The 12138-nt window shown below is 33.1% G+C and overlaps 1 protein-coding gene across 1 annotated transcript in view; it reads right to left on the bottom strand.

Moving 5' to 3' along the window:
- The window catches only part of Dh31-R (Diuretic hormone 31 Receptor), a 340188-nt gene that overhangs the window by 230546 nt on the left and 97504 nt on the right, over window positions 1–12138 (bottom strand). The window lies entirely within an intron of this gene.

Below are 12138 nucleotides of genomic sequence, written 5' to 3'. Positions count from 1 at the left end.
ACGGCACCTATCTAAGGTAGGTTTGTATCGAAGTATTAACTGCTTAGACGGCTAACTTATTGTAACAATTACAATAAGTTAGCCGTCTAAACAGTCTATCTCACTCTAAAATTTACCACAGCCAAAAGAGGTGCTGTTTAAACATACGAGTATCACCTCTTGTAACAATTACAACTAACTTATTGTAATTGTAAAAATAAGTTCTAATATTGCTGCCGTAGCGGCCGAAAGCAGTCTTCTGAATAAAATAGATGCGCTGGAACCAGACTGTAATATCTAAAAAAAATGTTATTTTAAAAGCGTAAAGAACTCCCATATAATAATTGTGGATCCGCTGGACAAGCTTCCTGGATGCCAAATTTTGAAACAAGCAATAATATCTAAGCTATTAATGTAACTTGCTTTAATTTTTTTATTTTATTTCTGCTTTTTTTCAACCACATCTAACAGTCGCAGAGGCTTATGAGTTTCACACGCTTCCCCGATAGAGGCGCTAGTTTGTCGCTAGCGGTCGTCTATTTTATGTTTGACAGATCGAAAATAGATTGAATATCTAGTTTAGGCTATGTTATTCATTACTTTTTGGCTTTTAAATATTATCGTTGGAAGTCTTATTTTGTATTTAAATTATTACTATTATATTATTAGTATTTATTATTATTTGTAATATAGGTACCTACATGGATACCATTTTATAACACCTATAAACTAAATAATTGACGTAAGTAGCTTTAAGGATAAATAATTAGCTACGTATTTAAAGAATAAGTCGTTTTATTAATGCTTATATAATGGTTACTCATAAAATAATATGATTATGTCATTACCATATTTTAGGTTATTTTCTTATTTATATGTTAACTTGGCCTGTCATTGGTTTTAATCCATACACTAAAATATAACTTTTAAGTGTGAAATTTATTGAGGTGTATGTCGCGTACTATCACGCGACGTCACAGTAAGCTACAGGTATGGGAAAAGTTTATAATGTCGTTTTTATTGGTTTAAAATGTTATCAGACTGATACTCCCATCATGTAGCACATTTTGAACCTTTACTTTAAACGAACATTGTCAGTTGTATAATATATGGGTATAATATTGCAAGTAATTTTAACGTACGCACACATAAAAGCTGTTGAAATTAATTGAAATTAGCATGAGTAATGAATAATAATTCAAAATACTAATACATTAGAGTTGGCACGCTCCATCATTGAATTTACAGAGGTGATGATCGTTCAAAATATTCTGCAAAATGTCCAAATCATAGACTAAATTTGTCGCCGTGACAGCGTGACGTACGCCCAATATTTCCGTTGCATTTTCAGACACCGTTTAAAGCTTTTTCAAGCTATTTTATGATACTACCTGTTCCAAACATTAGGTTCCTGACTTAATTCTTCCACGCAAATATACAGTGTGTTTGAACCAAATCTGCTGTAGGCATTCCAGATTTGCTTAAATGATTCATAAGTGGGGCTTTTATGAGACTTTACGTTGCGAGTGTATCTAAATTCAGAACACGGAGCATATTGTGGAGTCATGTAGCATGCATGCCTTCCCCGGAGGAGTTTCAGCTATACACAAGGCCAAACGGGAAGCTATTATGTGGATTAATGCCTTGCCAGGTTCACTATGGCCCATTATATATGACCAGTTCTCTAATTTTGAACATGCTTTACTTAAGATTTTTTTTTCTACTATCGCCGTATGATAATATTGTTATATATACGAGCAGGGGCGGCTCTACTTTAAGGCTTCGTAGGTACCATCCCCACATCAAACAAATACGAATTAGGAAGCTATTCTTCGCTGACCGGGATGACTCTGTGCACCGCCATCTTTAGATTAATAAAACCTGAACATAATCTTTTGCACAAGCAACGAGTGGTCCACTTTTCAGCTGTGAAAATCAGATCCCAGATTGTTTGACATATTGATTCGCCCTTTCTTGTTTCAAATTGAATTATAAAAAATTCTCACATCAAATATAACTATCAGTGTTATTAATAAATAATATACATTCCTGTTATTCATCAGCTGTCAAAGTCAGACTAGACCTTCACACAAAAACCGGTGGTAATCTCGATTTTCCAAAAATATGTGCCATTGATCTATGCATTACATTTGTAGAAGGTGTGTTAATGCTAGTGTACTATTTATTATGTAACTCATCTATCCAAATCAAACCATTCCCAGTGTGAATACGACAGACGCGTCAGTATGAGCACTCTATAGAACAATGACAGGCACTGACAGGTCATCCATCGAAAACAATGGGAGGGGCAGAAAAATTAGTATCAGTCGTTGTGAATGTATCGGCTTTCTACTTGAGTCGGCAACGCTCGGTGACATCCAGTCGTGGCGGTACAAATCTCATTCTACAAAGGATGCGACTGCATTAGCGTTAGTACACGTATACCGGGGAGCGATTTAAATAACCCCTTGGTGAGTAAAAAAAGTTCGCTGTATGTCGTTGTTCAAAACCGATAATATTATTATAAGTCTATAATAATAATTATTATTAACTAGGTTAATAGTTTTATGCACGCTTTTTAGATGTGATTAAGGAATGAATCGGATAATTAATTATATTATTTATTCTAAAAAAATACTCATTTCCCAATAATAAAATCGTAGCTCTGTACATAATGTATAATAATTATGAGGAAGTAGGTAGGTATGTATATTTAATAATTAATGGCTAAACCCCACCACCTAGAAAGTCATTGAGCCGCCACTGTATACGAGTAAAGTATTATATTTTGGAATCGCATAAACGATTAATAATCGTCTAGTAAAGTCTTCGCCATTGGTACTTCATAAATTATTATGAAGTATAGGGTGTTTAGTATTGTAGTGCTTAGTGTACGTATTGTCGGAAACTACTATAAAAGTTTCTCAAAGCGTTCAAACTTTCTAAATAGCGAATGAGAAAATGGTTTTCGCATACATGCGAGAAAAGAGATTAAATTAATGAAATATAAATTAAATATCCATCGCATTCCAGTGGCGTAGGTACTAGAAAAAAATTGAATTAAATTATATATAATAATATTATATATTATACTAAGTACCTAAATTATCAAGGTCCCTCCTAACCGGTGGAGGTTGTAATATAATCAGACAGTTTTACGAATAATAAGTATACATTTAAAAACATCTTGGTTTTTTTGCCTACCTCGGGATCCAACCCGCGAACTACGGCATCTAAGACGGCGACTCTATATTTCAATTAAACATTGATCATGATGGCCAAGCGGTAACGTATCGGATTATAAATTCGTCAGTGCCGTGTTTGAATTCCAGGTCTGGAAAACATTCATAATAATATGTTGTATTTATCAAAATTATTATAATGCTTTGTCAAATGTGTTAATTAATTAGTACCGAAATAAATGTGTCTTTTCGGTAATAAAGTGCCGATTGTCAATTCAATTACCTGCCCTACTATTCGATATTTTGTCGTATACATAATGAGTTCGTATAACATTTTATCAAATGACGAGTTTTTCGTTGACCATTTCACCGTGGAATACATTTGTATATATCTTAAAAAATGCGGCGATATTTTGCAAATAGTACTGTTCCAATTAGATTAACCCTAACCAAACCTAACCTAGTAAAGACATCTCATAAAATTCGCCACATGTTGTAGCATACGTACAAATGTGTCGCTAGATTTCAAAATCAGCCAAGTCCATAATAGATGAATAGGAGAAAAACAGCGTTTTGTTTTCTCAAATACACAGTCACAAGGGTGAAAGTTTATATTATTTCGACTATAGAATATTTAAAATGAATAAATTCCACATTTTGATAATGCAGAAATGTTAGAAAGCAGTAGTTCTTCAGCAATTCACAAAAAAGTAAAAAATACATATAGGTGGACTTGGCTGATTTTGAAATGTAGCGAGACAAATATTATACTCCACGGTGAAATGTTCAACGAAAAACTCGTCATTTGATTAAATTTTACACGAACTCATCACGTACTGCGGCGCACGAATAAGTATCCTGCGGTGAACTGTTTACGTACAAATTTCCGGATACGGCGGTAAATATCTCCAATAATTTTTGTATAACTATTGATCCAACGCTGATATCACATCCAATGAATTTGAGAAACATTTTCCTGCACCTGAACTTATATTATTTGTGAAAATTCTAGCAGTTAAATATTATGATCTATACATATTTATAAAGGTCAATATAATAAACGTAGGTATGTACTTTGAGTTGCCATCAAATAGTTTTTCATATAGATTTTTATTGACTTGGTTCTTATTTTACCACGTTTTTCTTAGCTCGTATTCTTATTTGTCGGGTAGTTGTTTATCCGGTACAAATCTTGCAATCGATTTTTAACTAACTTCCCGACTAGCTAGACATTTGAAACTTTTAAAATATATCAGAACTAGATGCCAATGTATTCTTTTAATACTATTAGCCATCTTTAAGTAGAATTGAATTCATTTTCAGTTAATTCTGTTTTGTATAAAAAGTTATTTCGGAAGAAATTCGTAATCCAATCCCTATTATTGGTTGTTAAGGGGGTGGTCCTAGCAACTAAATTATTATTATATACGTGCGTTACTATGGAAATCAAAATGAAATTTCAGTATTCTATATTATTTGTTTGTTTGTTGCAAAATAGCAAAAAATGATTGGTTGACAATATTACCTTATTTGTCCTAAATTATTTTATACTTATTCAACAGAATTTAAAAACGTGGTATATAAAAAGTTCTTTTTATCTTGTAATTATTTGTCTATAATAATATGTTTTGATGAATACCGGGATTAATATCGGTATTCAATTACAAAATACCAAAATACCGGAATTGAAATATTCATTAGGTATTACAATCCGTTATTTAGAGATTGTGACACAACACTCTGTGACACAACAGTTTTACATAATGTGGGTTCTCATTTGACTAAAATCAAAAACACTGTCTTTTTACGTAGCAGGGCAGAATTAAGCAGTGGCGAAGGGTGACTTTTGGAAAGAGGTAGGCTGTGGAGATCAAAGAAAAAGAGCACACTTGTTAGATATACTCACGGGAAATAATACGATATTACTACGGATGAATAGGTAGACACTAATGTCAACGTCACACTAAATGGATGAAATTTCAATAGCTCACTGACGATGTAGAATTATTGAGCAATAAATATAAATTATGTAATTTCCTATACCTACATGTAACATACGCCTAAAAATATATCATCGGTAAATATTGTCAACAGCCCAATATGACAAACAACTAAACAAACAAATAATATACTTATAATGTTCTATGATTGAATTAAATGATAAATAATAATCACGAGATAATATTATTAATTATTTTTAAAATTATTCTATCTTTATAATATGACGTATAAAATAACAAATATTAATTATTTTGTTTAATTATCGCATTATTAATTATTATTTGAATAAAGCGTCAATGCGACAGTCCTCGACACTAAATATATAAGCTTTGCCTTATAAGCCTATAGATTCGTATGAATAAAAGCAGACTGCTCCAATGCTTTTGGAACGCAGTTCATACGATAAGCTCGGCAAATTATTGTCGAGTGAATCGACATTAATTCAATACTCGCTAGAGGCGCTGGTTTGTCACTTATTATTAATTTATTCTACATTATTTTGACGATAGGTGGCTCTCATTAAATATTTTTTTAAATAATAATTATTATTCTGAGGATATTTATTCAATTGGTTCCCACGCATTTTTTTTATTTTAGTATTTAGATTTAAATACTTTCTATCTATTTTTCTTAGAAGGTAAGCTTCAAATAATCGCCTACTATGGAGCTTTTGCCACTGGTATTAAGCGTCCGGACTTGTGGAATTTAATTCAAACTGGAATTACAAATGCAGTTTTCCGAAGAAAACTTTTACAACATATCACTACATATTGTACATACAGATAAACTGACTTATGTAGAATTCATTATGGGGTGGACTTAAATATGATAATATGCTTTGGGACTGATTAAAATTTTACAAAGGACTCGAGGTTTGCTTTGAAGAATAAATTATACCAGGAGCTTTAAAACTATGTTTTCCAAAGTTATCAGCCGTTGGAATTGAATAAGTTTGAAAGTAGACTGCGATTTATCATGCTGCAGTGTTTTAAAACTAATTGCATTTTTTTTAAATATAATGTAATTTAGAAATAGTTCGTATTTAACAAAAGAACTGCTGTGTGTTTTTAATGTAAAATTACATTCCCTTTGTATTGTTTTAACTCCATATTATGAATGTTTATGCTGTAGAATGCAAGAAAATTTTAAATCATGATAGTAAATAATTTGGAACAACATCAGAATAGGTGCGCACACAGAAAAATGTTTAGGTACCTAGTAATTATTTTGAAAAGATATTATCCAAAATAATTTATTACATATTATTTTTTAAGGCGGTGGGCGGGGGCGTAGTTAATATAATCTATCTACTACGTAAAACTTCCCATCGCTTCCACCGCGGATCACCGCACTTTTCCGTATACATTCCCTATACTCAAACACTCTGCTTTTTGGTCTAGCGATAAACACATGGTCTACAGGAGTTAAGGATTATTATTAGCGATAGCGCCCATAGAATAGGACGTGCGGGGTGCGCGCTCTTTTTTGCAATTTGGGCGGTGAATCACGATGAATACAATAGAGTGTACTCAGCGTATGACGACCATAACGCCACGCGCGCCTTATATTTCAACGCATGCAGAATCGAGCGCGGCGTCCTTTGACGTCATAGCATGACAATAAAACGAAAATACCATGCGAAAGGGGCGCGAGGGTCACTAATTTACTCAGCGGCAGGAGCGTCGTCAAACAGGCGCGCGCTTTTTCTGCATACACATATTTTAATTTATTCTACACCGTGCGCTTACATCGCTTATTGTTATTACAAATAATAACTTACTATGCTAGCACAATGACATCATTGTGAAAATGAATTTAGAGCGGACAAATAAATTACTAAATTTTATAGCTTTGCAAAGAAACACGAAACGAAATGTGATCGGCGCCGCTGTTTACATAGGTGAGAGGTAATGCGCGGCAAGAGGCGTGTGATTATGGCTATGTATATACGTTTCTCACGCCGACTGCGCCCATTCGTCCACTTTGGTGGGCTTTATGCCTTATATCGACGAGTTAATTATTACTAGCTGTCAAATCCACAAGTGATTATATATTATAATGCACGTGACCTAACGGTCATATTAATTATTAAGATCTTTAGTATTCGTTTGTGTCGTCTGCACTTTCTTGTCTTTTAGACATGCCACGTCGTAATATTATTGAATGTTCAGAATAACTGCACCCATTTCCCATGAGTGCCATGGGTTTTTGTGTGTCGTAAAATGCCGAAACGAGTGAGGCCAACCCGTTCAGATCATCAATTCTTCATAATCGATAAAAAAATTCTTCAATCTATAAAATATCTAAAATTATATATGGTTTAATGGTATAATTTTAGATATTATATAAAGATAAACGAATATTTTTTGACTATTATCTACTATGGCTTGGATATAGCAGGGTTTATTTGAATTAAAAAAAAACTAACAATTAATACCACTTATTTATATATTTTAGAACTATTTCAATGAAAACAAATAGGTACGTTTGACTGACAAAGTTTAAAGTGCACTATTTATGTCGGATCTTAACAGCCTACTTCCGCCCTTCGCCACTGCTCTGTAGCCATTTATACCACGATATAACGAAAAAAACGAATTATTACACGATTGAATTCCTCGTTAAAAGAAATAATATTAACGCAAAACGTTTGCGGATGAAAATGGAATATGATAATGCAGTTTTTCGTATATTGAATAAATATGTGCAATGAAGCTTGGAAAAGATATTTTATGACGTGATTGGTTATGATAATAGATGCATATAACTACGTCGAAAGATAAATTTTCATTCTATTCATTTTATCACTGATCGTAGCGATTTTGAACGTATTAATTTTCATTTAAAATGTATAGAATAAAGTTATAATATCAGAATCGATTGTCCTATAATACGTATTATCACAATATTGGAAAATGTGCTTTACTTGTTCATCTGCAAAAAGTAAAAATTCAATTCTATCTGTGGCATTTTCAATATCATTGACGAATATGAGGAACATAATTGGTTTGAGATTTGATCTTTGGGGAATAGCTGAAAGAGTTTAAAAGACAGAGTTTGATATATATTACATATATATATATATATATATATATATTATGTGTTTAATTATATTATATTTTCTCAAATAATTCAGACATGGCGCCAATTAGGGATTGCAATACCGAATGAAAATATCAATACCGGTATTTCGGTATTTTCTATTGAACACCGGTATTCGTGAAATATATGGAAAAACATATCTACCAATTAATATACCTAAATATAAAGATGTCTTAAAAACAATTAATATTTTATAGCAAAAATATCAAAATATGTACTCGTGTAAACCTTTAAAAATAGATAAAGAGATGCTGATGTTTACAAATACCTAGTAGTTGAACTATTGGCACCAAGGCCTGAACAAAAACAATGCATAAGTCCGAGTGAGAAAGTATTCGGCACCCTTATATTCTCTGCGACACGCGCTAGAGTAAGATAAAAGGTTTACAGATATGGGAGATGGTTTGCTATAGTATCGCCGCCAAATCTTATTTTGCTGCTTAACTAAGCGTCGATAACCGTGTAGCTAAAATTGCTATTTTTGTGTTAAACATAAAGTCAGTGGTAAATATTTTTAGTTAATTAAGTAGAAAAGATGGTTTTGTGTGTTGTATTAAAATGTGGTAGCCGTACTGATAAGCGAGAAGATAGTATTACGTTTCATAGGTAAGTTGATACATATTCGTGATAATTTATTTGTATATTATTATGTATTTTAATATCAAGTGACCTAGTGTTTCTCTAAGATAACTTAAATTATGGATTTTTTTACCTAATGGTTGCATTTTGACCGCTTAAAAATACTATATAACGTAAAAAAATAGAAAATTATATAATTTAATTCTGAGTGTCTAGTGCGTGCACTTTGGGCGAGCACTAGCGAAATTGTCTATGGTCTCTAACATTTGTATACGAATGCGTTCGCTCGCCCACAAACCAAACGCATGGCACGCAGCTTCTTTAAGCAATGCAATGATTGGCGTCTAGATGTATCTATAGTCTAAGATTGGCACTTTTTTCTTCGAATGATCTTTCAATAAATTTATATTATGTAGTATTCTTAGATGTATATATGCCCCACTGGTAATCCCACGTAACGTTTTATTAATGTATTGCACTTTTTAAACTTAATAACTTCTTTACTTTTATCCCGTAAGAAGCAAAGCCAAACACAATATTGCCCACTGCTTTGTTAAAAAAAATGTATTTCCCCATTATTGTATAAGTAACTTCTTCCGTAGAAAACATTAAATCTACCATCAAAGATACCTACCCACCAATATTCCCTCTAAGGTGTGCGCGTGTGCGCGCGCACACCTACCAAAATACGTCCGCACGCATGTTTTCATCCCCCGCACAGCCTCACAAAAAATATTGTAAAATAAAGTTTGCGAAAATGTAAATTAAATATGTACCGGGTCCTCTACATTTTTTAGTCTTTCACATGTTTCAACTTGCAAGAAACATTGTCAGTACAGTCTCATAGTGGTCCTTATTGTGAATACATCACATTTTTGAAACGATAAAAGTGTTCGTGCCAAAAAGCAGTTTTTTTACTTAAAATATTTATAATACAAAACTAATAATCAATTTTTGTAATAAATAACCACAGATATGTTTAGTGTACGTAACAAACAATTCAAGTGAACAATGTGATTGCTAGCACAGTTAAATAATATATAGTACAATTACTATTTTTATTAATTATAGAAAACTTATCCCCTAAAAATGTCAAAAAGGGGTGGATGTGATATTTCAAATGCGATCATTAAGAAGAAATCCTGCGATAACTTTAAATTGGAATGGCTCTCTGAAATCGACGAAACAGAAATGCAATCTTCAATGCATTTGCAAAAAGTAAGAATTGGTGTTATATTTGTTATTCGGATACAGATGGTTGTGTTAAATGCATCATATTCTCCGCAGCAAATATGCAAGGAGAATTTACGTCTGGAAAGAAGTGGATTGAATGGAGGTTTAATATTAAACTTAAAGGCGTTTAAGTCAAAAAATACACCGGGATGCTGTTACGATATTGAAAAATTTGAAAAGAGGTGGACTTTTGAAAATAGTGACGGAAACACCCGAAGAACGAAAGAATAGGATTGAGATCGCTGAGCGCAAAACATCTGGTTGCGATTTAGTCAAAGTGTTAATCGATAATGTACTACTGGCTATAAAAATAAAAGCTTCTACGCTTTCTGTACAAGATATGCATAATCATGTATATAAATCATGGCAAGATAAGGCTAACAGGGCTCTAGCTTGGAGGCCCGAGTGGCGCGACTACCTTATAAATAAGACAAACACACATCACATATTTGCTCTAATGGTAACTTCATAATTCAAGTAGATTTATTGGAAAATACAAAAAATCGCTAAAAATACACTGAATAAACTTAATTTTACCTGGAACACAAAAAGATTCTGTAGAGCATCACACTGCTTTTAACCATAGCGATAGGTAGGAGGGCCCGACAAAGATCCTGGCCTTGGGGGCCCGGATATGGTCACGATCTAAATACACAGATATTCCCGAATATTATGCGTTCGAATTCGCCGAACTTGTGAACTTAAATTTTAAGCTTTGTCATTAAAAAAGAAATTGTATGTGTGTGTTTGTGGGGGAGTGCTAATTTACCGCACCGGATGACACCAACCCTACACAGATGCGTTGATGATCCGCACACACAATAGAAAAATTAGAGGGAACGTTGCTACTTACGCAAGTCCATTAAAATAATATTATAGTGTATAGTTATTAGTTCATAGCAAGGCCTGAACAAAAACGATGCATGAGTGCGAGTGAGAAAGTATTCGGCACCCTTACAATCTTTACGACACGCGCTAGAGTAAGATAAAAGGTCTACATATCTGTGAGCTAGTTTCCAAAAGTATCGCCATCAAATCGGGGCGAAACGCTACACATGGCGTCGATAACTTGCGAGCTCGAGTTGCTAAAATTGATATTTTTTGTGTTAAACATAAAGTCAATGGTAAATATTTTTAGTTTATTAAGTAGAAAAGATGATATGTGCGTTGTCTTAAAATGTGGTAGCCGTACTGATAAGCAAGAAGATGGTATTACGTTTCATAGGTAAGTTGATACATATTCGTGATAATTTATTTGTATTTTATTATATATTTTAATATCAGTGACCTAGTTTTTATTTAAAATAACTTAAATTATGGATATCTTTACCTAATGGTTGCATTTTGACAGCTTAAAAATACTATATAACGTAAAAAAATAGAAAATTATATTTTAATTCTGAGCGTCTAGTGCGAGCACTTTGGGCAAGCACTAGCGAAATGGTCTCGAACATTTGTAGACGAATGCGTTCGCTCGCCCACAAACCAAACGCAAGCAATGCAACGGGTGGCGTCTAGATGTATCTATAGTCTAAGGTTCATAGTGAAATCTCTCAACTTTCAATACCGAATATATCGGTAGGCACTGTCTAATTTTTAAAACCGGTATTTCGGTATCAAAAAATACTGGATTGCAATCCCTAGCACACGTTCAATTGAATAACAAAAATTCTACCACCAACCTTTTCAATTCCATCTCGTCTCTTTAGTCTGTCAATTGAATCATAATATAATAAATTATTATAACATAATAATATGATTCATATATATATGTGAGTTTCCCAGAGGCTTACATGAGAGCTGAAGTATAAAATATATTTTGAGGGTTATTGGGTAAGACGCATACGTAGGTTCGAGTCACGATTTTATTCGACAGCGAAATTAAGTTCCCTCGACATGATTTAATACTGGGGAGCATTTGTTCCAGTGCGATATCACCAGCATATTCTTTTCGTGGCAGACATTTTCAAACGTTTTTATGGACGAAATAATACTAACTTTTTAATTTACTCGTATGGCAGAAGGGCATTGAAGACAATAGTGGTGAAGAGCGCCTGCTATA

This window comes from Rhyacophila brunnea, unplaced genomic scaffold (assembly GCF_057557595.1).
Source record: "Rhyacophila brunnea isolate RB1 unplaced genomic scaffold, BYU_Rbru_1.0 scaffold_17, whole genome shotgun sequence".
In the NCBI taxonomy this organism is placed as follows: domain Eukaryota; kingdom Metazoa; phylum Arthropoda; class Insecta; order Trichoptera; family Rhyacophilidae; genus Rhyacophila; species Rhyacophila brunnea.
The sequence above is the reverse complement of the archived record's forward strand: the minus strand, read 5'-3'. Positions and strand labels throughout refer to the sequence as shown.